This window comes from Tympanuchus pallidicinctus, unplaced genomic scaffold (assembly GCF_026119805.1).
Source record: "Tympanuchus pallidicinctus isolate F22 unplaced genomic scaffold, pur_lepc_1.0 scaffold17, whole genome shotgun sequence".
Lineage (NCBI taxonomy): Eukaryota > Metazoa > Chordata > Aves > Galliformes > Phasianidae > Tympanuchus > Tympanuchus pallidicinctus.
In genome coordinates, this window is record NW_026294690.1 from 3,489,361 (window position 1) to 3,516,076 (window position 26,716).

At 38.9% G+C, this 26,716-nt stretch overlaps 1 protein-coding gene across 3 annotated transcripts in view; it reads left to right on the forward strand.

Moving 5' to 3' along the window:
- Window positions 1-26,716, forward strand: part of ATP2B2 (ATPase plasma membrane Ca2+ transporting 2) — a 350,045-nt gene that overhangs the window by 86,536 nt on the left and 236,793 nt on the right. For all 3 annotated transcript variants that reach the window (XM_052678357.1, XM_052678358.1, XM_052678359.1), the window contains exon 3: window positions 15,479-15,570. The gene's annotated coding sequence lies outside the window, so the exon portion shown is untranslated. The remainder of the gene's footprint in view (window positions 1-15,478; window positions 15,571-26,716) is intronic.

Sequence of the window (26,716 nt, forward strand, 5' to 3'; positions counted from 1 at the left end):
AAGAAACAGAGCCATACTTTCTGTGTTCATTCCTGATATATATTGCCAATAGCTTTATATTGTCCGTTCCTCAATTCCTTCCTATGTAGTTGATGTTTTTCTGTTTCCTGTTGCGTTCCACTATGTCACTAATGACATAAACATATTTACCTGCATTTCCTTTACATCTTAATCAAAGCTTCAATTTTCTACCTGTTGACATGTTCCAACATCCCATACATTTTCCAAACTGCATGGTATGATGAGTTCTTTGGAGTTAACTATTGTATTCAAACTCCACACTCTGCCTACTCCTTGACAAGCTGATGTTTTTCTGCATTGTTCCATCTTTTCTTTATTACACCATCCGGATTCTTTGTTTTCCATTTGCTTTGTGCTGCTAAGGCACTGCCTGAGACACCTTTCTGAACTTTCTGTTCAGCTTTGGTAGGGGACTTAGTTCCTTTTGGGATCAGAGCTTGCTTGAATTTTAACTCCATTCAGTTTAACAACTGCTAAATATTGTTGTATTTTCCTAGAAGCTTTGGCTGTTTTATAAGTGGCTCTCTTGATGAACATTAATGTATACTTAACATCTGTAGAATGTATCAAGGTTCAGGTTTTTGTGCAGTCAGGCCTTGCAATGTGAAAAGCAGAGCAATGTAGTTCAGCTGAGAATGTGAAATCCCTTTGCTGATACCTAGTGGTTAGAATAAGAAAGCTAAGAATTTTTTGAAGTTTTAATCGGTGCTTATCTGGGCATAAATTCCTTTAGGTATCCAGCAATCGGGAGCCTAAGTTCAGCTGAAAGCCAGCAGTCTGTAAATTCCTCAGTGAAAAAGTGCCTCTGCTTCACTTGGGGGCATGTAAAGGTGTGCTGTTAGATCCAGCACTGCTTCTTCTAGAGCAGTCCTTGTCTTGTTACCCGTTAGATAATTAAAAGCTATTATGCTGTCTCTTAGTTCTGGCTTCCTACTATCTGCAATATACAGAAATTTTTATGCCACCATCCATCTACTACTTTTAGTGCTACATCAGCTGCTCTGACAGGAGCTACTCAGGGCTTTTACCCTTTCTGCATTGAGTGTCTGTGCCGTTCTGTGTCTGGGCTGCAGAAGGCAAGGTCAAAGGAGTGGGCTGTTCTGGAGACCCCTGGAGTCTGTGCAATTGCAGCACCTAAATTAGAATGTTGGGAGAAGTAGGCATGCTGAAACTGACTCAGTCTCTGGAGCAGCATACCTGCTTCTGATGGTTTCCTTAGCCATGTGTTTCCTTCCATAGCTGCATTTTGCCCTCATGTGCCTTTCGGGTAACAGCTGCTTATACAAAATGTACTTGAGATCATTTCTGGGCTTGTTTTTCGTTTTCTTACTTTGCATTCTATTTCTCACATTAAATCCTCTGCAATAGAATACAAATTGTTTCAGGAAGCATCAGGACATAAGAAATAATCCAATTTCAGGTTCTTAACTAATATTCTGCAATACTATTTAAAACAGTCCTCAGGCTGTTATCTTCAATACCGTACAGGTTTGTGGCCATGTAAACTTCTTATTGTCTATTATTATACTTTTCTTTAGTTGTAATTTTGTCACCTGTGTCCCAAAGCCAACTCACAGCAAGCCTGAGTTGTGCTTACATAAAGGGTATTTTTATATTTCATAAAACTAGGGTTCCTGCCTAGAGATAAATCTGATGCACTCCGACCTGCCTACGTTTCCATTATCTGTAACTGTATAATCATTGTCTAATACTAGTAAATAAAGAAGAAAATCAGTGTTAAGAATATTTGCTCAGTGAGAAGGGAAATCACTTTTGACAGCTAGAATATGCATTGCACCCTGAGGCAAATAAACAATAAATAGATAAGTAAATATAAAGAACTTTTCTTCCCACTACTGTAAGGGAGGTTGGCAGAGGAAAGTACACATGAAGAACACAAACAATTAGGTGGTAAGATGCTTTATGTTGCCCAAAGCACATGTAAGATTTGCTCAGAAATGTTGTCAATTTAATTATGTTTATGGAAAGCCAGGCATGGGAGAGATAATTAATTTATAAGTTGGCCAAAAGGAATTTTTATGTCCATAATTTTCAGTGTTAATTGGTTTCCTTTTCGTTGGGAGTCACTGTTTTATTTTGTACCTTTGTTATTGACAAGGTTTTGACTTCAGAGGGCTGCAGGATAAAAATTCCATTTTCAGTTACTGTTATTTTCCTTTGTTCCTTTCCTTCTTCCTGCCCCCTTCTGTTTACCTAACTGAAGCTCCCGTCCGAGCCAGGTAGTCTGGCCAAAATAGCTCCTGCCATCTGGAGCAGTCACTGTGAAGCTCTTGGTGACTTCCTCTCATTGGAAATGTCAGCTTGAATCTTTTCTCCCTTGCTTACTGTTCCTTAATTTTCTTTTCATTTTGTTATTCATTATTCAACAAGGTGACTGTGTTGTTTGATTGTGTTGATGTACAGTGTGCATGAAAAATATTATGCAGAAGAGAGCTCGATTTTCTTCATCCTCTGTCTTTCCCATTATTCTAATCCACATCAGGGACTGGTTGCTACTGATATGTCATCTCTCTTATGAGAGTTATCTTGCATGATGTATTGCAGTTATATTTAGATTCAATACAAGTGCAGAGTTGTCTAAATTTTCTTTAGAAAAATGCAAAGAAAACACTTTGCTATTATTTTCAGTTAAGATCAGGTTTTCCATATCACTTCCAATATCCATTTGCATTTTCAGGTGTTTGGGAAATCAGCAAACTTTCTGATAAGCCATTGAAGTTTTTTCCCTTTTTTTTTCCCTCCTCCTCTTTCTTCCTCCTCTTCTCTCTTCCTCATTTTTCTTTTTGTAATTCAAGACGTGTAATGAACAGTAAGCAGTTTTATTTTGTTTTTAAAGAAGTACGTGTATATTGCTGTTTGAAGTCATGCTCTGAGACCTTGATGATTAAAAATTAGGAGGAAATTAAAATCTAATCTTTGCATTACATTAGTTTAATGATTTTAAGATATTCTTCTGATTAATAATTGGGATGTTTTAAGATATTATTTTAGTGAATATTAGGATTAGGACAGAGGATGACGCATGGTTCTAAATGGTCAGAACTGACAATACAGGGCTATTAGCAATGCATTTTGCTAATCAGAATATAAGCAGTGACGTCTGTAAGCTCTTCCATACCAACAAAATGAGTCCTTGGTTGCTTGTGTTGCAGCAGTGCCATCCAGCACTAGATTCCCTAATTGCTCTAACTGAATGAGGAACAAACTGTTTGTAATAGGCCTGTTTTCATCTTTAGCTATGAAAGCAGTGATACGTTGTGTGTAGTCTAGAAATAATCATTTTGTTGAAAAACCAGGGAGTTGCATGTTTTTGCCTAGCCTTCCTCTTACGTTTGTCATTTCTTCCAGACTTATCTGCACTTTGTTGGTATTCACATAATAGACATGATGCCTTGGGCTGCATCTATAGCTGTCTTTTATTTATGTTTAGACTGCAGTGCATATCTGTCTGTCACTTACAAAGAGTTATTTATGTTTCTGGCTTTCACTCTTACATGAGATCAGTCTTTTCGGGGTCTAAACATTGCTATCAGTGAGGAGTTAGGGGCAGCAGTAGATGGTGGGAGGAGATTGCCAGTGAACAGAACTTCATTTCCACTTCCACTTTTGGTGCTGAGATACTCTTGAAGAGGATGGGACCTTCCTGGAGATTGCATCTTTTCAAGTAGTTGCTTTGTGTCTGTGTCCCTTCAGCAAACTTAATCGATGTCCTTCCTATATTTTTCTCCCAAATCTACATCCTTCTCATGGAAATGTCAGTGTGGTGCTGCAGATTAAACTCACTCTGCAAAGAAAAGGAGTTGCTGAAGCTATTAAGATCAAGACCTTGAACTTTTTTGGGATTTACTTGTGAGAGACTTGATAGACACCTGCAGTTTCACAGCAACATGAACGTTAACCAAAGCAGGTAGGCATAGTGTGCTATCCCAGGCTGCCTGGCATTTTCCCCTTGTACTGCAGCTCTGCTGTAATGATCAGCATAGTAAGTGATGTCCAAAAAGCTAGTGGAAGTGCTGCTGTTTCCCAGGAAGTTGGAAGTAAAGGAAAAAATGGCAAACTGCTTGTGACTGGCATTGCTGTAGCAAGTGAATATTACACATGTCAGCTTTAGAAGGAAAATTTGAACTGATAGTTTTGGAGGTCCTCATGTCTGCTCCTCAAATGCTGCTACTACTGCGTGCAGCGCAGTGTAAGGGCATGGAGCACCAGCAGCTGGGTGGAGCTGGGTTGTGCTTTTTCAGGCATAGGGGTGTGCTTGCAAACCTGGCAGCCCTTCACGTTGCCTTTGTAAAAATAGCAAGGGCCAGGAGGTGCACAGTGCCTGACTGCACCAGGTGGGGAGTATGGGAGATGGGGGATAGTGGGATAGCTTTGAGTAGTTACCAAAGAAATTTTTTCTCATTGGCAGGGCTGGATTTTTTTTTTTTTTTTTTTTCCTTCCTATAGCAAGGTCAAGAGGGTTGCTTTTTAATTTGCTATAGTATTAGGTTTCTTTGCTTCTGTTACAGCAAACCCTTCAGGAGTTACACAGATAAAGAAATCTTAGAGGATAAGCAAGCTGCCTTTTTGGTGTCTTTGTTTTTAGGTTCTAATTTCAAAGGAAGAGTATATACAAGTATGATTACTTGTATGGAGACGAATAAAGACTCTTTTATATACTAGAAATCTGGAACAAAATCTTTGTGTTAGAAGCAATACAATTTGCCTATCTTCTTCTGAGCCAGGTTAAAGTAATTGGAAATAAATGAACTGGGTATTTTTGAGTGATTCGTTTTGGCTTAGGAGTGCTGTTTAGAAGATCAATAGTTCTGAGTGGAGAATAGGATGGAGTTTCGCATGAGATGCACAAGTTATTATTGGTGATTAAATAGCCAGGTCAAACTGATGAGCTTTATGTAAGGCTGTCCTTCAGCAATCTGCAGCAGTTTGCTGAAAGGGGTTTGTTGTGCTGGTGTCTTTGAGTAGTCTGAGGAAGAAAGTTGAAGAGGTGCCTCTTGCTGAGCAGATGGGAATGGCTGCGTAGAAGCAGGAGCCTAAGAAAGCTGTCTTGGACTGAATAAAGCTTTGCAGAAAACTTTTAAAAATACCTGGATATCATGTTTATTCTAAGATGACTTCTGGTGTGGAATCCAAGACATACGGTTTTACACATGGATGAGAACAAATGACTGTAGTGACCATTGCCAGACCATGGGAAGGAGCTGAGAGTTGGGGCGACTCTTTGCATACGTGCTGTTTGGGTTGCTGCAGTGCTGGAGTGATGCTTCGCACCATCCTTACAACACAGCAAGGCAGTGCAGACTCTCATAGAACTGCAGAATGGCTTGGGTAAGAGGAGACTCTAAAGATTATCAAGTTCCAACCCCCCTGCCACAGGCACAGCCACCGAACTCCAGATCTGGTACTAGAGCAGGTTGCCCAGGGCCCCATCCAGTCTGGCCTTGAACACCTCCAGGGATGGAGCATCCACAGCCTCTCTGTTCCAGCACCTCAGCACTCTCTCTGCGAAGAACACTGACACTCAAGCTAAACCTTCCCCACTTGAGCTTAAAACCATTCCCCTTTGCCTTATCACTGTCTACCCTTGGAAAAAGTTGATTGTCCTCCTTTTTATAATCTCCCTTTAAATACTGAAAGGCTGCAATGAGGTCTCCTCATAGCCTTTTCTTCTCCAGGCTGAACAAGCCCAGCTCCCTCAGCCTGTCTTTGTAGGGGAGGTGCTCTTGACCTCTGATCATCTTTGTGGCCCTCCACTGGACCCTTTCCAACAGCTCCACATCTTTCTTGTACTGGGGGCCCCAGACCTGGATGCAGTACTCCACAACCCCTCAGTCCACAGCCTTCCAACCATTCCTTATCCGCTGAATAGTCTGCCCCCCAAATCTGTATCTCTCCAATTTAGAGAAAAAGATGTGGTGGGAGACCATGCCAAAGGCCTTGCACAAGTCCAAGTAGATGATATTGGTCACCTTCCCTTTGTCTACCAATATTGTCACTCCATCACAGAAGGCCACCATATTGGTCAGGCATAACCTTCCTCTGCTGAAGCCATGCTGGCTGTCTCAGGTCACTTGCTCATCCCTCATGTACCTTAACATGTCTTCTAAGTGTATCTATTCCATAATCTTCCCAGGCACAGAGGTGAGGCTCACTAGTCTGTAGTTCCCAGGTCCTCCTTTCCTCCCTTTCTTGTAAATTAGTGTGGTAAATTGGAGTGCTGTTTCCTTTTCTCCAGTCCCTGGGGACTTCATCCAACAGCCACCATTTTTCAAATACGATGGAGGGAAGCTCAGCAACCATATCAGCCAACTCCTTCAGAGCCTTGGGTTGCATGTCATCCTGCTCCATAGACTTGTACGCATTCAGTTTCGTGAGGCGGTCTCAGACTTGCTCTGCCCTTACAGTGTGGGGCGATTTACACCCCCAGTTCCTTTCTAGAAGCTCAAGGATGTGAGTTTCACATGTAATTATCTTGAGTTCAGGTGGAGGAAGACTTGCAGCTTTGAACTCAGTGCCCATTTGTTCTTATGGTTCGAGGGAGAGTCTAGCATGCTTCTTCAGCTGCTCTGGTGCTATTCTTTTGGGGTGGATAAAGATGAGATCTGCATTTGTTATTTTCAAATCAAAAGCCAGCAGTGGACTTTTAATGTTACACCCTCATACTGTAAAGAGTTATGTGTATGTATACATACATACATATGTAGATATATATAGTCATTATCAGGACTGCAATTAGCAACGGACTACTATGTTGGTTAGCTGTGGGAATGATGGTGCTGTAAAATACTGCTGCCCTTTCCCAGCGCAGCACCACATAGAGGGATGGGTTGTGGGGATTTTGGAACCGATTATGTGTGTGGAGCTCCTGATTCACTTGCCTCACCTGATTCCCACCACACGAAGTAGTGATGTTAATTTCATATTATTATTTTGATCTCTGAAAATATCCTTGCAAATATGTTTACTTGTGCTGAATGGACTTGCTTTTCTTCCACCTCTGAACATTTGCTATGGAGCTTCATGCATTTGTTATTCCTCCTCATGTTTCATCTTGTACCGTTCTTTAAAAATGCAGGATCCTTGCTTGACAAAATAGTCCTGTCACTCCAACCTGAGGAGTGTAGGTGTGCATTGCGCCTCTTCTGATTGCAGCTGCAGAATGCATTCGTCTATTGAAATTTGTCTAAGTTTCCCACTCTTTCTTTCCTTGGTTCCTGCAAAACCCCACAGCAGAGTTGATACAGAGGAATGCTGGCAGCTCAGTATGAGTCCCTCCGTGGTCTCACAGGTGTGGCTGAATGTTACATGTCAGTGAGAGGAATTGCCTTTGAGGTCTGGTGAGCTTCCCCCAATGGCTGCACCCTCCGTGCCCCATGGGGCAAGCTGAGGATTCAGCAGGAGCGGCTGTGAGCCGTGCCTACCCTCATGCGGCATCTCTGCCCTGTGCCCTGCGGCAGGTCGCCCCTGCCTTGCACTGATGGAGTGCTTAGAGACCTACTGCCGGCTGCTGCTTGGGGATGGGAAGTGCAATTAGACAGCCTTGCTCTGTTCTTGGGGATCTGATGTTAACCTTCCGTAGCTTGGACTGCCTTAATGTATCTGCTGCTAACGTTCCTGCACTGCAGTATTCATAGCACTGTCACGTATCAGTTCCGCTTCAGTCGCACCAAGCATGAAGGCTAATTGAAGTTCCAAAGCAAGTAAATGCCAGGAGAAAAAAAAACCCGTTTACAACAGATTTCTCTACTCGTGTTGTTTATTTCATACAGTCATGAAGTTGGATTTAAAAAGTTGCTTAAAAATACTGTTGCAGCCAGCCACTCCAACAGTACTTTGGTAGTATTTACAGTAACATAGCTGACTAAATGGTCTCTTTTGGACATCTGGCCCCTGCTGCCTCATAGGGATCCTTAAGCCACTTAAATTCTTCATGCAATTTTGTCATGCTAAGACCTGTGCAAACTGGACATAACCTACTTTGCAGCCATAATGCAGATACTCCTGAGGACAAGGCTGTAATAGCAGGCCCACCCAGGCACCAGCATTACCAAGTGAGTAACAATTGGCACACCTGCTAAACTGCTCAAGTTCTGATTCTTACAGCTAATAGGTTTGAAGTTTCTTTCTTTGTGTATGTGAGTTTTTTTCTTTTTTTGTTTTTTTTTTTAAACCTGTGCTAAGCTTCAGTCATGCAGGTGCTTTTATTTGTGCATAGCGGACAAGGAAAAAGGCCAAGGTGTACCCTTCTAAATGTGCATAAGACATTAAGTGAGGGCCAAAAATGGAAACTCAGCACAGCAGGTTTAGTAACTTTGAACAGTAGTGGAAATCATTAATAAGTCTTAAAAATCCTTGCATGAGGGGAAGGCTGGATCCCAGGCTCCCTGCTTTTGCTTTGGGCTTGACATTCTACACTTTTTTTTCCCCCTATGAATAAACATTTTTTTTTTTCCCCTTCTGAATTTTACAGCCGTTATTTCCATATGGATTTAAGTTCCATTCCTTCCAGCTTAAAATTTTACAGTGCCTGAATCAAAGTGGCCCTACTGCAAACTTACAGTCAGTTTGGTAATATAACAAGTTAATATTACATAAACATATATTTTTTGCAAGCGAATTTGTTTTGATTGAAACCATATGCACATGTTAATGGGAAATATTTGCCACACTTCTGCTTTTCTGCTCTTTTTGTATTTATTTCAATACTTATTAATAGCATCCTTCTGAAACTTCTCAGAAGAATATACAGCAGATTTTAATACAGTAACTGGAGCACAGTTTAGAATATCTTGGATGTGATTCCAAATAGAGTTGAATGAGACTAAAATACTATGCATGCTCTGATTGTACAGAGCTGTAATTATACTTTAGCACTTTGCTGATGTGATACAGAGCACCAGAGCAAAACTCCCCCAGTGGATCAATGATCATTCTCTGTTTTCTTTGTGGATCTGTCCATGGCACCATTCCTGCAGATCATCTTCTGTAAAGCTTGATATCTACTAATATTTCTGTTTGGAGAGGTTGCAGAGTGATTTGGACCACCTCCTATCTTTTTAAATAAAGTAAAAGAATTGCTTTACAAGGTTGTACTCTGGGGAATGGTGGTAATGTTGTGACAGATTCTGACAGGTTTGAAGGAATCTCCATTAACTCTAATCTTGTCGTTGCATTTTATTTATCCTTTCTGTTGAAGATGTGTTCAGTGAGCAGTGCTCCCTGATGCCTGGTGGCACACCTTTGCCATGGATGCTGTGTGAGCGTTGGGCTGTCATTGGCTGCTCACTTGACAGAAGTATTGCTTCTTGGGAGACACTTCAAACAGCACACAGGCAGTGGTGACTGCTGTGTAAGGATGCCTTTAGCACAGCATTGCTTGGTTTTTGTCTATTTTGGGAGGAGGGGATAATTCTTTGCATGCAGAATGCTTAAGTTTTTTTGTACTTCTTCATGGTTAACCCTCCTCATTTGAGCATGGGCTTTTTGTTAGCCCTTGGCTTTGCCTTGTGGCTGCCTGCTCCCTTTCCCTATAAACATGTGAGCCCTGGGGCACAGTGTGGCTGCCTGGGGAGCTCTGCCCAGGATCTGCTGCAGAAGGACAGCCTCACTTGTACTTACTCTGCTTTCCATCTGCTGACCATATTCTCCTGAAAGCAAAGCCTTTCTTTATTTCTCCAAGTGCCTTACATTTCTTACAGCTCTTTCTGAGAAAGACATTTTCAAAATCCTACAGGTATTTATTGGAAATTAATAGTTTCAAATGCACAGATCCAATTAAAAGTCCCTCATTTGTGTTCTTTTACCCTAGCAGAATGTGAAGCATGACTTGTCTTTGCAGAAAAAGGAAACTCACTTTCCTCCTTAGTATAAGGTGTTTATCTATTTGTTTATTTCATGCTTTTAAAGACTTGTACTCATTTTCTTCTCAGGGTCAGGGTTACCAGCCTGAATTACTCAGATAACTCCTATAATCTCATACAAATGAAAACAAGCCCCTGTCCACCCTGCTCCACTGCCCCAGTCTCATCTGGTAGTTGCTGTTTGTGTACAGCAGCTTGTTTTAGATTAAGCTTGCTGATTCTGCGTTATGTCCAAACCTACGTACATTCAAATAGAACTTTAGTAAAGTCCAAATTGCAGCTGGAAGCCTTAAAATTAGTTTCTTTAGTTTTCATCTTGTGGATTTTATGTTCTTGATAGCTAAACAGATTTATTTATTCATTTTACAAATCGTCCTCTTCCATTTGTTTTTCATCCTGCTTTTACACACAACACATTCCTTTCCTTTTTGCTTTTTAAACACGTTTCTACCCAGATGCAGAGATATATACATTCTCAATTGTCAGGTTTTCTGTTGCTGGATTTTTACAGCAAGGTCACTGCATGGCAAGTTTTAATAATCATAAGGAAGGATAGGTGGCACTCTTGTTATTTTTGGCTGGTTTCCTGAAATAAATCAGGTATATGTACTCTCAGTAAGATTGCTTTTCATAGAGTGGTTGCATTGGAGAGAGTTTTTGAACATTGGAAGAGGATTTTGTGGGTTGTTTTTTTTTTTTTTATATGAACGCATACCTAAATTATCTGAGCCTGGCATTGGTTCACAGTACTCTCTTGGAAGGTAAAATGTTTTTTTTTTTTTCTGAAGACCTTAAGAGTAGGTGCTCAGCTGTATAGCAGTGGCTAATTTTACACTCACACACACATATAATTTTTTTTGCTATATTTATGTGCAATTTCAGTAGTCCAAGAACAAATAAAATGCTTTAGGATTAACAGCTATTATAAATACCCTTATACCTTGTACTTTCATTTTGTATTAAAGCATAGATCTAAGTTGGCATGGCAGTCACAGTGCTCCTGAAAGAAAAGAAATGACATGTTAGTAAGAACTAGCAGTCATCAGAGCCTTTACTTCTTAATCCATGGTAGTAAATACTTGCTGCTCTAATTGTATAAACTGGTTGTAGAATGGCATAGGTTCATGAGCTTGAGTTTTCTCTTATAATTTAGAATAGAGACATGGAATGTTACATGTTTTTTTTTACAACAGAGAACTTATTTCAATTCCATTGCAGATGTTACTGTGTGTGCAGCTAGGACACAGTTACGGGAAGGTATTTTAACCTTGATTCTTGATGACTGCAAATCACATCAGAGTCCATTTCATTATTACTGCTAACTGACATCTTCATGTGGCTCAGACTGAATGATTTGGTGATATCCAATATTGGTGAGTCCAATATCTCTCGATCCATTTGTCAATCAATTGACTCTGTTATTGCTTTTCCCAGAAGAGAGCCCCCGTGGCTGAAAGAAGAGGAGTAGAGTTGGGATAAGCAGAGTTTAGAGAAGTTTCCATTCTGCTTCTGTCCAAAAGTATGAATCTCTTCAACATGAGTATCTAAGTACCTCAGATCATGGCTCATCCTATGCCATACAGTGTTCAGGGAGTTTCTCAATTGAAACCTTCTATGCAGAGCCATTCTTAGGCATTGAATATTTTGCAAGGCTACTTTGGTCTTGTGCTTCGTACAGCAAATTGAATAGGTAATGTGGAAGGAAATGTGAATGTTAGAGCAGCACTTTGTTATTTGTGAGACTGCTGGCTTGATTTTTCGTTGAGCAGCTAGTAATAGGTGTTGCCATGTAATCACAGGATAATGTGCAGTGTGGTTGGATACATTCTGAAGAGCTTGAATTCTGATTCAGAAGCCTAAATTGTGGTTGTGACTGTGCTTTGCTAGTGTAGGGCATGAACTTAGTTCAAACAAAATCCCTTCTTGAAAGTTTCCAGCCATCTTAGATTTTATTTAGCTCCATTTGAAAATGATTTGTTAATGTACGTAACTGGGGAAACAGTGCTTGATTTTTTTTATTTTTTTTTATTTTTTTTAGTTCTTCATGTGATTGGATTCCAGAATTAAAAGTGGGTTGAACAAGTTTGGTGGGTTATTTCTTTCTGATGAGTGAAGAAACATTTTATAACTTGGCAGTTTATTTTACCATTTATATTTTTGGTGCCCTCCCATGTAATACAGGCTCATGTATTACTCATCCCTCCTTTTTCCCCTCCAGTGTTTTTTTGGTAACAACATCCTGAATTGTCTGAATTGAAGAGTTCCAGATAAAATTCCGTTCTGGTGCAGGAAGTTTTCCTGTTGACTGAAATAATGTTTACTCATATTTTCTAATGTCAGATCAATGTTCAAGTTATTACATGTCATTAGGGCAAATAATTCTGTTTTGTAAAATAACACAAGTCCCACATGGTGGTAGTTATGGAAGTTAACACTTTTTCCCCAACTGTGGGAGTGCTAGCATCTTTGAGAGATTCCAATTTTGGTTCTTATTTATGCTTGACATTCAATGTACTTGACATACTGATTATTTTACACCTACGTAATTTCTTATAGCTCAAGGGATAATGACAATATTTTAAACAGTTGTGAAGTGTAGCTGTATATTGTTAAGCAGATGCCACACTACAAATGGAAGGGAAAAAAAAGATGCGTAAAATAGTTCTGGAATCATTTTCTTGTGTATCTTAGGGTCAGCTGGAGGAGTTCATCATCTTGTTTGGTTGTGCAACTTGGTTATCTGTTCAGTTGCAAGGCAGATCAAGCACTACCAAAATGATTTCCTTTTATTTGTTTATGTGTGTATAAATGTTTGTGTAGAAAATATATAATGCTGGGTTGTGTGCTCATCTTATGCCCTTTGTGGTCTGGGGCATTAGAAAGCTAATCTCTGAGCAGTTTCTCAGATCTTACGTTTTCCTAAAGTTTAGATTAAAATGACAAAGTAAAATGTACTGTATGTAAAATTAAGATGATTAAACTAAGCTCATCTGTGTACAACACATACTCTTGTGATGGTAGATCTTAAAAGTAGCTATTTTATCTCTTGGTTTATAGGTAATTAGGGTATAACATGAGGAATTAAAATATAGGAAGAACAATTCCGCTGATTAGAGATGTATTTCATGTCATTTTTTTTTTCCCGTTGCAAAACAATCTCATTATCTATCTTTGTTGAGTTATATTTTCATGTAACTGTAGAGATCTGTGCAGTCACAAAAGATTTTAGGCCCTTTCAGAGAGGTAAAATCAATCTCAGGGACAGTAAAAGCAAGAGGAAAATGGTCAGAAGATGAAGCTCCTTACAGAAGTACAGCTGTTGGTCACAATTCCCTATTTCATCTAATAGGAATTCTGTGTTGAATTTAACTAACGCAATTGTAAGTGAATTGGCTACACAAAGTGTGAAGAAGCAGTGTTAAAACACTTTGTCTTATGGAGCCGTGCAAGGAGGCTTTAAGCACTTAGCCAAGTCCTCACAAAACATTTGTTCCCCAGCCAGGGGTCCTTGGAACAGCACTAAGAGTGCATTACCAGAATGGTTTGGTTGTTTTCTAGATCTTTATTTTGCAATCTTGCCACCTGCTGGTATACTCCGGCAGTAAGGGCTTGGCTAGGAACCTGTCCTAATAGTTGTATGCTTTGGTAGGCAAAGACTTTTACATCTGGGTTGTAATGAAGTTCTTGGATTTTAGCATGCGCATTCAATGTGTTTTTTCATTTCAGCTCTTTCCGTCTTTGTTACTGTAATGGCAAAGTGGTTTCTGAAAATTTGCTGAGAAAAAGGACAAAGCACTTACTGGAAAAATTCATTGTGCACAAAACCAAAGGAGTTATTTGGAGTTTAAAAAATTAGTAAAACATGCACAGATATTTATCTCAAGAGTGCAGCGAGATTCCAAATTGGTTGAAGTTTGGGATTTCTTCCCTCATTACTGTCTCCATGTTAGGTGACAGGTGCCATACAAGGTCTCTGAATGTCTTTACGTTACATATATCTGTTTTCCATCCTACTCTCATTTTTACAGACACAAGGAAGAGAAAATCTAGAAACTCTGTGTGGTTCTGGAACACCTCACCCTGGCACACTGCAAACCTTAATCTTCAAATTAAAATTAGATATAGTTTTAAAAATAATAGTGTCTGTGTCCTGATATTCATAGATAAAACTAAATTAGACAAAACTTACCTAGAACTCATAAGAACAGTTGTTTTTCCTGAAATAAGTCATGCAAATTGAAGCAGTATGAAAGTTGAATATATTTCGATGGTTTATACTTTCATGTAGGATTAAGGTGAAGACTATGAATGACTGTGAATGAATGATCTTTAAACACAGGAGCAGAGCCCTGGGGTGGCTCATTCTGTGCTGCTAATCCAAGGAGAAACAGGTGTGGTGTTACTGGTGTTGTGTGAGGAGATCTTTGTGGATAATAAAAGATGTTCTATGAAGAGTTCAAAGGGCGTTAACAACCTGGTGTTTGCGAATGGAATGTTTTTAAACCTGTCTTTATGGTGTGCTTTTGAAATGTTTGCGTACAGAACGCTTGTGTCCAGCAGGATCTCTTCCTTGCAAAATGCTGTCTGTTATCTTAATATGCCTTCTTGAGTGTGTGGTGTGTTTGTTTGCACGTCAGAACGTCGTTCATTCAGAATGATTTCAACATACAGACTTAAAGGTCTCTGAGCTATGCACTTCCAGGTTCTTGTGGTTCTTGTGTCCTACACGGAAAAGGAGTAGACTCTCCCTCCCGTCTGCTGCCAGCTGCCCACCTCTTCTGCTCTCACATCTCACACATACGCAGACAGCCCCTGTCAGATGTGCATGGGGTTCCCACTGCTCTGGCAGCCTGCAGCCAGCCTGTCATCCTCTGCAGCTGCTCCCCTGTATCATCTCACACCACACACAAAAAATTTTATTCTGCATTTTCTCTTCCTGCCCCTCTCACGTACAGGGCAGCACAGCAGACACTGAAGCTAATGTGATGAGTGCTGTCTGTTTTTCTTGCTGTTCGCCTTCTTCTTCTCATCTGTTTCTTGGCTTTCAGCTTCCCTTCCCACTTTCAGCCCTTTATCTTCACCCTCCTTGATAATGTTCTGCATTCACCCTGTGAATGCTGACTATTAATCTCAAAGGGTTGCTGTTCTGGAGCAGCTGTGCAGCTTGAAGTGCTGCAGGTTCAGATGTGGCTTTTTTAAGTATGCTATCTATTTTTGAAAATGATGAAAATACAACCAGTTGAAAGTCTTCAAAGGATTGTGTGCATTAAAAGTACTGCTTATTTGTGTATATGAGACTAAGGCAACAGCACTGATAGTTGGGTGAGACTGAGAGATATTTGGGGCTGAGGCTTGTTGTTATGTGTGCTCTTCATGTAGACTGAACTTTTTTTATCATATTATTTTACTGGGTTATGTCTGCAACTATTTATGAAGCCGGATATTTGCTTTAGTTCAATTTGTCCTATGGGATATCCTTTAGATCAGTCCACTTGTTTGTTCTAATAATTTGCTTAATTCTCTGAGGTTTGTCAAGTCTAATTACCTCTTCTCTTTTTTTCTGTTTTGAAATCCAGGCTGATTGATCAACTCAAGAAGAGCCAGCTGGTTTTGTGACTGGGAACCTAGTTTGTGACACGCTCTTGCATTTTTAGAAGACGACAGTGCGGTATGTAGTTTTTCTTTCTCCAAACATTGAAAAATGACTTATAACGTAATAGAAAGCCTAGAGAATTGAAAAAGAAAATTCCTGAAGAGTTCAACTCATATAGATAAATAGGATTGTGATTTTGAGTTTAATGTCACCAGCCAAGAAAGTAGAAGTGCTCTGTTTGCTTTACAGTAGTACCGATCAGAGATTCCTTCCATGTAACAATGCTACATTAGGATTTCAGATCATCTAAGGAGAGCTTCCCTTATTTTACAAGATCAATCTACTTTCTCTTTACACTGAGTTGTGTAAAGTGTGGGATTAGGGACTGTGACAAATGTATTGCAGCACTTGACTGCATTGAAGATGGATTATGTAATGGCTGCTGCTGAAATGAAACACATGGCTGGGAATGTAAAGCAAATGCAGAGATTGCAGTGCCACTTATTGACACCTACACAAAGGTAGCTCCAGTAGAGCTTGTGTTTCCTCCCCGTTTCTCTCCCAGCACCCCAAGACTTTGTATTAAGTAATGGTTCCTCTCTTAATTTAGATGGTATTTTTCCACACTGAAAATTTCATTCTTTACAAAAATGCATCTTCTTAAATGCAAAAGAAAATTACACACGTGAAGTGTCGGCCTCATAGTCAGTAATTCAAACAGCAGAAGACATAAATGAAAGTCGGGTGGTGTGGGTTGGATGAGCTTTATAAACATGTTAATAAAATGAAGTTGCCCAGCTTGCTCTCAATGGACAAAAGTTCCATGATTTTCTAAGTGAAAGGAGAAGGCAGGTATTTATTCTGGACTTTCTGTTGAACCATTGAATAAATGGTTGAAATGTCTTTTAAGTAGTATTGTAAGCATACAATCTGCAGTACTGCTTAATACTTCTAGGTTTTGTAAAGAAGAAGAGAAAATAAGGGAAAATACTCAAATTATTATAGAAAAGGGGAAATAGCACTTGCTATCTACTTAATGAACTCTTGGCTTATGAAATAGTAGAATGATTAAAGAAAAAATAATAAGCATTTACTCTTAAATAAGAGTTTTATACAGAAAAATGTAAGATGCCTTTCAGTGTTGATGATTACAAGATGTCTGAACAAATTTGCTTTATGACTACAGTAAATATATTTCCAGTGTGGCAGTGAAATTGATAAGCATGTTGCAAGGAGAAAAAAAAGAGGATAACATTTGCTCTTTTTCTGATACATAAACGTAGGAAACTTAGAATACCTTGTCTCACTGTCCTGCTGCAGTTCTGAGGATCATCTTCTGTCTTTAGAACGCTTCCTCCATTAAGGGATGTGCAGAAGCGCATTTAAAGCTTGATATAGGAAAACACAAAGAAATGAATAAAAACAGCATGGAAAAAAAGGGGCTTTTGAAGTTTTCTATAAGTGGCTGTGGAAGTTTTCCATAGCATAGAGCTTAAGATCTGTGTAAGTGCTGCAAAGTGCTGCATAAAAGCTAGCTTCAGGTGGATTATTTATTTGCTTTTATTCTGTAGACTAAAAAAGCTGAAAGTAACTTCTGTGACAAAACTTACAAGAATTGCAGTGTGATGCAAACTGTCACTTGAACAACTTTATTCAAAACTGTAATGTTTATATGGATACAAATTATTTAGAGTTCACTCATTCATCTCAAATTTCCAGTTGAATTGCTGCTAGGATGGTAGTTTGTATATGTAGTTCTCACATACATGTAAATGTTCACTGATGGGCTCTTTAACTGACAATCAGAGTGAAAACACAGTCATAATGCAATGGCAGTTGTAACGTAATTCAGTCAGGGTGGTGTTTTAAGCATTGCATTTTACTGACATCATTTCTGTTGGATTCCAGCAGTTTGTCACTATTGCTTCAGTGAAGGTTTTAGTGGGTGCTGTAAGCTGCGCAGAACAAATATTGTGCTGGTCTTTCAAAATCCTGGAGATTGAAGTTATACTGTTTTCAAAAACTCTTGTAAAACAAAGATCTGCAGCCCTTGAGTGTCAGGTAGTTAAATGTTTGTAACAGACTAAAAAGGTAAGACAGATTTACCAGCTGGGGAGCCTTCTTAGCTGGTCAGATATTTAAATTAGGTCTTACCCATTTTTTCTTTAGGAAAAAAAAAAAAAGCCTTCTATTTTGTTATTCCTTACAATATTTTATGCAATAACAATAAATAACAAATATTATGTTGTATGTATTACAAACAATTTATATATTACTATATACAATAGTTTTCAGTTATGTCGTGGAAGGCAAGCAGCCATGCGCAATCACGCAAAGCATTGTGCTTCTGTAGTTCAGAGTAATAAAAGACCAAAAATATTCCTAACAAATGCTTTGCCTTAAGCCTCTTAAATAACACTTTTAGAGAGCCAGTGGGTTTATAATCTAACAATACCTGGATTTCACTATTGTTAACCTTCCTCATAGTTGGAACTGAGATTGCATTTCTGTAAAGCTTTGTTTCCACTGATGAATGTGTACGTGGCACCTGTTGTGTGTGTGCTAAGTGTCAGTAGAAGCTTCCAATCACATTGACTGGGAGGCACTGCTAATTTGTGTGGGAGATTTCATCTGGTGAGGCCACAAGTTCCTAAGGATTATTTCTTTTTCATGAAAGTCACAAAGGTGACTGCAGCTGTTGTCCTCTCTGAAAACATATTCCCAATATGTAATCATATATGGTTTTATTGTTTGTTAAGGGAGGTGCTTTAGGCTGCTGTGTTGTTCCTATACTTATTAGAAATTGACTGCCAGTTATAATTGAGAATGAAGAAGGTGGAGAAATGGCTTCATCTTCAGCACCAGCTGCAGCCATGCCTGCATGGACATTGGGGAAATGAATGATACTCTTGGCTGTTCAAGAAATTATCATGATCTTTTGCTTTTGTAACTTATTCTATCTGCATTGGAGGAAAATAACTCTAACATCAAAACATGTTATTTCTAGTCTTATTTTATTGTATTCAGCATGGCTGTGATGGACACAAATTGTACGTCAGCTCACCCCTAGTGATCATATATGTGCCAACAAAATTAGTTTCTTAGGTTTGATGTCAGATAGTCCTGTCCATCTGTTTCTGTGTTACTTTTCCTGGAAGCACATCCTGTGTTTTTAATATAGGAATATAGTCTATTTTCTTTCATTTTTTAGATGCCAGTGTGGTGTCATTGGTTCAGCATGTGCAAAAGTAGAGCATTTCTCTGTCTGCAAGCACCTCCACAGTTATCTTACTTTGTTGTACAGCTAGGTTAAAAATGCCAGTATGTGTGCATGTATTTGAACTCTCTCCCAAACTCTGGAAACCTGATCTCCTTTAAATATGTTTTTCCTATTATTTTAAGACAATTACATTTTATAATCATACCATCAACACTTTATTTCAAATCTGTTCTTTTGAGAGGTTTGTAGGGGTAATTGCAACGTGATTCGGTGAGAGGATATCAGAAGAGAGTTTCTAGTTCTGTCACAGGGCTTCTGCTCAGTAAGCCTTGCAGCGGCTGGGGTCACATACCCACACATCTCCCTTCTCTGGGTGAGCACAGAGAAGAGCTGCAGATGGACGCGTTCTGTGCTGACCTGGAAGCAGTGGTTGCTAATACCGAGAAATTGCTTGCAGTCAGTTAACAGGCACCGTCGATATACAAAAAGGTGCAATTCACATCTGCTATTTGTTGCTCTGGGTTTTTTTTTCTTAGCAGCCTTTTTCATCCTACTGATTTTCTAAGTATATTACTAGATTTCCACTGACTTCTGTCTCTTTCTAGAGTTCTCAGAGCCCAGGTTAATGCTTTCTACTCTTTTCCCTTCTATACAAAGCATTCAAACGTATTTCCTTAATGTGACACCACAGAGCGCGGAGTACAATTCAAATGCTAATACGTAGAAACGAGATGTCACAAAGGAGATGTGTTAACGTTTGTCTTTGTTCACTGTTTCAAATGCTATGTGCCAAATCTTGCTTGACACGTATAACATACTACACTTACTCCTTAAAGGCAGGATAAATGCCTTTCTGAAGGTAAAAATCCTTTTTGCATTTTTTAATTCTTTTGATCTTACAGAAGAGCGAATGTTTCCTTTCATGACCCTGCCTGAGCCTACTTTGCCGATTCGTCCGCTTTCTCACTGATTCCTGTGTTAAATTTCCCTTTTTCAGGAAGAAACTGCTGGGTGAATGCATCCCGCAGGGGCAGGAATCCAGCCCCCTCGCACCTCCAGCCGGTTTTATTAAGGCACGGGAGTTTCTCCTCAGTGACTTTGGTGCTCTTTGTCAGCCTGCCCTGTAAGTTTAGCTCCTGGTTGAGGTCAGGCTTAGCTCTTTTTAAACAAAACCACAGTTCACTTATTTCTTGTTATTATTAGAATGTATATTTGCTGGCGTATCTTGTTAATCTGCTTCAGTTTTTAAGTGTGTGCTTTCCCTGCTATTATACACGGCTCATAGAGTTCCATTCACTTCATTCAGTTGTGCAAAGTAGAAAAATTCTCAATTTGCTTTCAGTCTGATCTAATCATCTTCTATTGAAATCCTATCAATTTTTCCCCTGGAGAGTTCATCAAAGCCAGTAATATTACTATCATTCTCGAATGCCTTTTTGGTCCTGGACAATTTTTGCAGGGTTGTGTAATCCACTGCACTTCCCACATCTCTTTGCCTGAGGTGGCAGAAAGCAGAAGGACTGGGTGGGCAGCAGGGCCACGCTTCCCTGTGTCAGGCTCCTCATGCCTCTGCAGCACCCTGAGATACAGGCTTTATACCTCTGGGGTTCTCAATTGCGTTCTTGGCACTGTGTGTTCCAGTGGGCCAAGTGACTTATTCTTAGGCCTGGTTTGAGATTTCTCAGTAATCTTCCTCTGCAGATGTCAGTGCTTCAGTACTGAGTGAAGTGATGCTTTGCTTTTTATGTATGCAAGCTACACACGGTCTGCAGTCAGCTACTTAAGCTTAAAAATATTTAAGAGTATGTTTCCATGCAAGGTCTTACAGAAATGCGAGCTTATTACTGCTTTTCCTTGATTCTTGTGAAAGATTTTTGGAGAGTGCTTTGAGGAGGTATTTTTGGTCCTATCGCTACTTCTCCTTTGTGCTTATATTAATTTTCTTTCTTTGCTTGAGCCCTGTAACACTTGTTATCAGAAGCTGCAATTTCCTGCCACCTGTGGTGGAATGTATTTCTTCATTATGAGCTTTTTTGCTGCTTACTCAAGTTTTAGTTTTGATTAGCTGCTATGGAATATCTACATATCATTTGCGTGTCCTGCAAAGCTTAATCATCTGATAGCTGTGCAAATTGCTGCCTCTAGCTGATTTTACCTCGGCCCAAATCACTCTGTGCCAGATCCTGGTACCAGCACTGAGTTGGTATGAAGTTAAGTGCAAGAAGATGAGTTGGAAAACTTTTCTACATATTTTTTAATTCCCTGCAAATGAAAGAACACTGCAAATGCCAAGGCACAGTTCAAAGGGATTTTATTTGAATGGAGGTGGAATTCAGAAGAGATTACAGCTTTTTATTCAGAATGTGACAAACATTTCCTTAATGTCATTTTCTGCACCATTTTATTTAGAATCTTAGAGGTTTTTAAGAAGAATGTAAGCAGATGTTTACCTCTACCTGTTAAATTTTCATTGAAATGGACTACTGTGCCTAGATCAGAAGAGAACCATCAATTGCACTAACTGTTGGCTCGTAAATGCAAATATTTATTTTACTGTTGTCCTTTAAATGATTTTTTCCACCTCCAGTTTAAAAATAGAGCTGAGTTTGTATCACATGGTCAGCTTTCCAGCACCTCATCTCTATCAACTAGTTTCTTCTCTCCATCAGTATCATCTGGAACAAGGATTAAGACCATATTAGTGTGATAAGAAGAAGCATATGTGTATATGGGAGGCACTTGTAAATTGTACTGGATTTCCAGCATGAAAAAAAAGAACTTAGCAACAGCAGATGTATAGCTTGAAAACTGTAGGAGGAGAGAGAAGAAATGGGTTTGATTCTCTGTGCTGAATTCTGCTGCAGCCGCTGGCATGAGCAATGTACTGGAGATGAGCTGGTACCATAGGTAAAACTGCTGCTGTCTGGCATGCAGTAATTCAACTGACATTTGTCAGTGAGGTTACTGGCAAGTAATGCTATTGAAAAAACAAACAAACAAACAAACAAACAAAAAAAAAACAACCACAAAACCCAAACAAACACAAAGAGAACAAAGGATAATTTCTTATTTGTTCTTTATTTTCTTCCTTACTCCTTCTAATCAGACCTTAGCCCCTAAGGTGTAAATTATAACTTGAAGGGAGATGAGGCCATATAGACATTATAAACTGCTTCTGCTAGGTATTTCTGGAAGAGTCCTTAGCAGTATTCAAAAGGCTGTGAGAATGACCTTGATGGAAGGGCCCCTTGTCCTGGTAGTTTCTGTTACTTTCAGCCTCACTCCTGCGAGCTGGGGCTACTCCCTTGCTTTTAATATTTTTATTTGTTTTTCTTTTTGGTCAAATCTCATTCTGAGGAATTCTTCCTTTTCCCACCATCCCACAGGTCCCCAGAGACATGGCACACAGCCTTGCTGGAGTAGCATGATTCACTACTGTAGAGGTTTCTGTCAGCCTTGCTTGAGAAACTGCACTGAAATGGAAATGAAATCTGTGCCCAGCGGGCACGGACGTAACTTTCAACAACTAAACTCTTCTGTTTCCTCCCTTACTTCTTTTAGCATGCACACATTTCTACTTGTCAGTGTGCTTTATGGATGAAATAAAAATAAAGCTTTGCAAGGTGGTGTGATTGTGGGTGGTGCTGGATCTTCATTTTTCTCATAAGCTTTTCTCTAAATCCTATGAAGCAGCATTTCTGAAAATAAGCAAATAATTATATCCAGTTTCTGTCAAGGGTTAATAGCAGATCCTTTCCTTATGGAAGGACTTTGAGTAGCAAGGGAACTTCTTGTCCCTGTAACCAGTTCACAATAGACTTTCTGTGCAGTGGTTGCATTTGAATCAGACTTCATGATAATCCTGACTGGCTCATCAATGATCATCAGAGAACCACTGATATTTGAAGAGAGATTTAATAAAGTTTGGATGGTGGGTTGTGTAGGTTAGTGGGATTGTCTTTAGGCAAAAAGAGAACAACTTGTCGTTGCTAAAAACTGTGCTAAATGAGCAGTTAAGGACATCACTGCAGAAGAAGGCCTGTGTATGTTCAGGTTAATGGCCAAGGAAGAGTCTTGCAGTGACTGGTTGTTCTATGCAACTGTAGGGAAAAAATAAATAGGAGGGAAAAAAAAAAGAAAAAAAGAATGCTGCAAGCACAGTTGTTTTACTGAGCATTTTAGTGTAGAATTAAGGAATAGCAAATTGAGATTTACAAAAGCTGAGGTGAAGGAGATTGCAATAGTTAAGATTGTGAAGGATAAGAGAATTTGCCATCATGGCTTCATGGAATTTGAATTAATTTTGAGAAAACATACATCAGTAAAATGAAAAATTAAGGAAAAGGAGAAAGGAGAGAGGGGAAAAAAAAAAAAAAAAAAAAAAAAGCCCTGCAAGCCTAAAGAAGCATTTTATTGCAACCTGTAAGTGAAAGAATGGCAGAAATAGAACATTCTTTGAAATGATGAGAAACATTTAGAACATTGAGCGCATAAAGTGAACTTCATGCTTCTTCCTTGTTTTTTCCCTGCACATGCATGCATGTGAATACACATGGGCCTCTTCATTTGTGCACTTGTGTACTCCATCAGCCGCTGAAATCTAGTAAGATTGGAAACTTGCTTAAGAAAAGCTCTAGTTGTCTTCCATCTGGAGTCTCATTTTAATCCCGTGATTTGCTGTGTAAGTCTTGACCTTTGTGGTAGCACTTGCTTTTTTCTTCCTAAACTTTGTGTGCTACAAAGCTTTCATTCATTCAATTTTCAAATTTGAATAAAATAGGTAATGTTCATAATGTACATTAAAAAAAAAGTAACTTAAATATCTATTTTTAAGTTGTTTTGTGTTTACGTAATGCTGTCATGTTACAAGGCATTTCCAAACTTTTTGCACTGGCAGTTTGATCCTTTTTACAAGAAGTTGGAAACTGCTATGGATGATTCATTTTGAACTGCTATTTTGGTGGTGCACACATCATCTTAGATACAGCTTTACATAAAACGGATGGGAAAATGCTAGTTTATATACCTCCTCCACCTATCTATTTAAATGAAAATCCATAAAACTTGATTGGGGGTCTGTCATTTGGATTTATTTAGGAAGAGCATACTTTGAACATACAGTAGGGAAAAAATGAGGAGCGTGAGTGGTGATCTGCTAACCGCGAAATGGAGGAAATGCTGTGGATTGTGTCAGAAGTCACCCTTGGCTTTAAGCCTCAGATGTTTGTCATGTCTGAAGATAATTCAAAACCTACTAAAACAAAAATAAAGATAATGCAGCGAGGCAGGAGATAAGATCTGCTTATGTTTTGAGGGGAATAAGTGGAGGAAAAAAAAAAAAAGTAAGGGACAGGACAGATTCTTCCTTTGTGTTCATGGAGGAGGGCTTTATGGGGCTGAGATTCCTGAGAAGTCAATCAGAAAATCTGGACTTATTAGAAAATAGGCCTTTTTAAGGAAATGCACGTCTTGCACTGGTTAGCAGTCCTTTTTGTTACTGCAGGCACTATCTGCAAATTGAAGTCGTGTGTAAAATTTCACAATGAAATTAAAATACAGTGATGATAACAGATATACCTAAAATACGTGAACACGTGAACACTAAAACTAAGATGTTTGTCTGTTAGTATGTATTAAAAATAAAGTGGCATATTAAAAAAAAAAAGTGTATTTCATCTTTGAATGAAAAATGGATTTAATGAAGCTTCTATTTCATTGGATTTTGTTCCTCATTGGTTAGCAAAAAATAATCCAAATTTCTCAACGCAGAAAGAAGTGATGTACAAAAAATATTATTTCAGTAAGCAGTTCATTGGCTTTTTCACTCAGATTATGAACATTATATATTAAGGGTTTAGTTTAAGCTCTAGAACTCTATTTTTCTGTTTACTTGTAGTTTGTGGCTACTTTTCAGTTCAGGCAAAAGTCCTGGTGAAATACATGAAGTGAATGCATTTGCACAGTTTGACCAGTCAGTTATGAATATTCACTTTTTTTGTGAACAGATGGTAGCTCCAATTCTGTGCAGAAATATTGTCGTAAGTACTTCCTTTAGTACTTTTTGTATTCCAGTTCTTTTCACAGTTGTACTTCCATTCAAGACATATTTGTTGTAGTAAATATGTATTCTGACAAAATATTTAAAGGTGAACAAAGAGGGAGGGAGCTCAGAGAAGCGAATAACTCTTTTTCTTTGTGCTGCGAAAGTGACTGATATACTGAGTGTGCTCCTGTGTTTTGAATGCTGATACATACGTGCAGTCTAAATGGGTGAAAGAAGGTTTGGATTTAGTAAAAAAAAAAAAAACAAGTTTCCATGTTGTTCCTGTGCTGTTTGTTTTTACAATATTGCAACACTTTTGTTAAGAAAATTAAATCATCTGTTTCCCAGTGGAAGCAGTATGTAAAATAAGCTGTAAAGACACCTTGAAGTCACTGCATTGCAGGTGGAATTGGAGATACCACTGTGAATGGTGGCGGAGAGCAGCTGGATCTGCAAAGGCTGCTCTTTCAGTTCAAGGTGGACAGGTTTTTTCAGTGTACAGGTGTTCCTGTACATGGCGTGGGGTTGGACGAGGTGACCTTTAAGGGTCCCTTCTAACTCAAACAATTCTATGATTCAGTGATTAAATACCTTACCTCTTCATTCCCCATCACACTGAGGATAACTAACCAAAGCAACTTAATTTGAAGAAAAAGGATTTGTGCCAGGAGTTCTCAGTGTTTTTTCTCCATGTAGTAAGTATGTAAATATTCTGCTGATTTTTAACCCTTAATTTATAAATAAATTTGTTAGGTTCTGCTATAAAGTAGGCTGTAGATTGTTTGGTGCAGGACTTATGTTGCTCTGTGAATTTTGAAAGCTAAGACAATATTATTATTGACCACAACACCACTTGAAGACTTGGAGTAACTCAGCAATCTAGCATTTAACAGCTCTTTCCAATAGTCCTTTGAAATTCCATTTTTGTAATTTCTGTCTTTTTCTAAAATAGCTTTTTAATTCATATTCAAAAATAAAAGAGAATTACCTTAGAACAATTTCTTAATATTTTATGCAGAGTGTTTTATGGAGAGAACTCCTGTTGCGAAATGACCTGTATCTTTTAGTGCAGCTGATCTGAACGACCAAGAGGTCAGAAATCTTCTAAGTGTTGCAGTCTGTATGTTAGCACAGAGCATTTTAGAGTAGAGAGTAGAGTAGCATTTTAGAGACTCTGTAGAAGTTGTATTTTTCTTTTGATTTCAGTCTTGTACCTGGAAAGGATTAGAGGACATTCAGTTGAGTCAATGGACAAATAGGAAATATTTTTAAAATGTAAGATGCAGATCAGGAAATATGCATGCTCAGATGAATGTGGTGTGAGAAAGCCTTTATATGGCTCCATTATTTTATGTGGGTGATATGGGAAAAAAAGTAGCAAATTTCCTTTTCTCTGCTACATCAAGTTTGTGTTATGTTTACTACTGGTTTTTTAAGGTTATTGGTGACCTTGTTTCCTACTGAAAAAATATCTTAAAGTTTCTTCTAAAGAAAGGCACAATTTCCTAGAAGGCAATAGTTAGCCATTGATTTACTTAATTATTCTGTCTTTGTCAGCTGTTATTTTTCCAGAGGTGCTCTGTGTTGATAATGGCCTTGAAAAATGACAGATAAATTTTAGTATTTCAGGAATTGGTGCTGGCTGTTGCTCAGCCTTGCATTTTGTGATACGTGCATATATGTACGTGGTATCTTGAATTCAGCTTAAAGCAGTTATCTCTGAACAATCCCAACTCAGATGCAGGAGGAACTTTGAAAGCTCATCCATCTTCTTCCTACCCTTGCTTAGAGTAGTTCTTGTGTTCCTCCTGCACAAGGGAGGAAACTGAGAGATCTGAGGAAACTTTGTCCCCACTCCAAAGAGGCAGAGCAAAGCAGGTTTCACAGAAAGGTGATGTTGCCTGGCTGCGAGGTACGCCTGGAATTAGCCACAGAATGAGCTAGTCACAAGAGCAGAC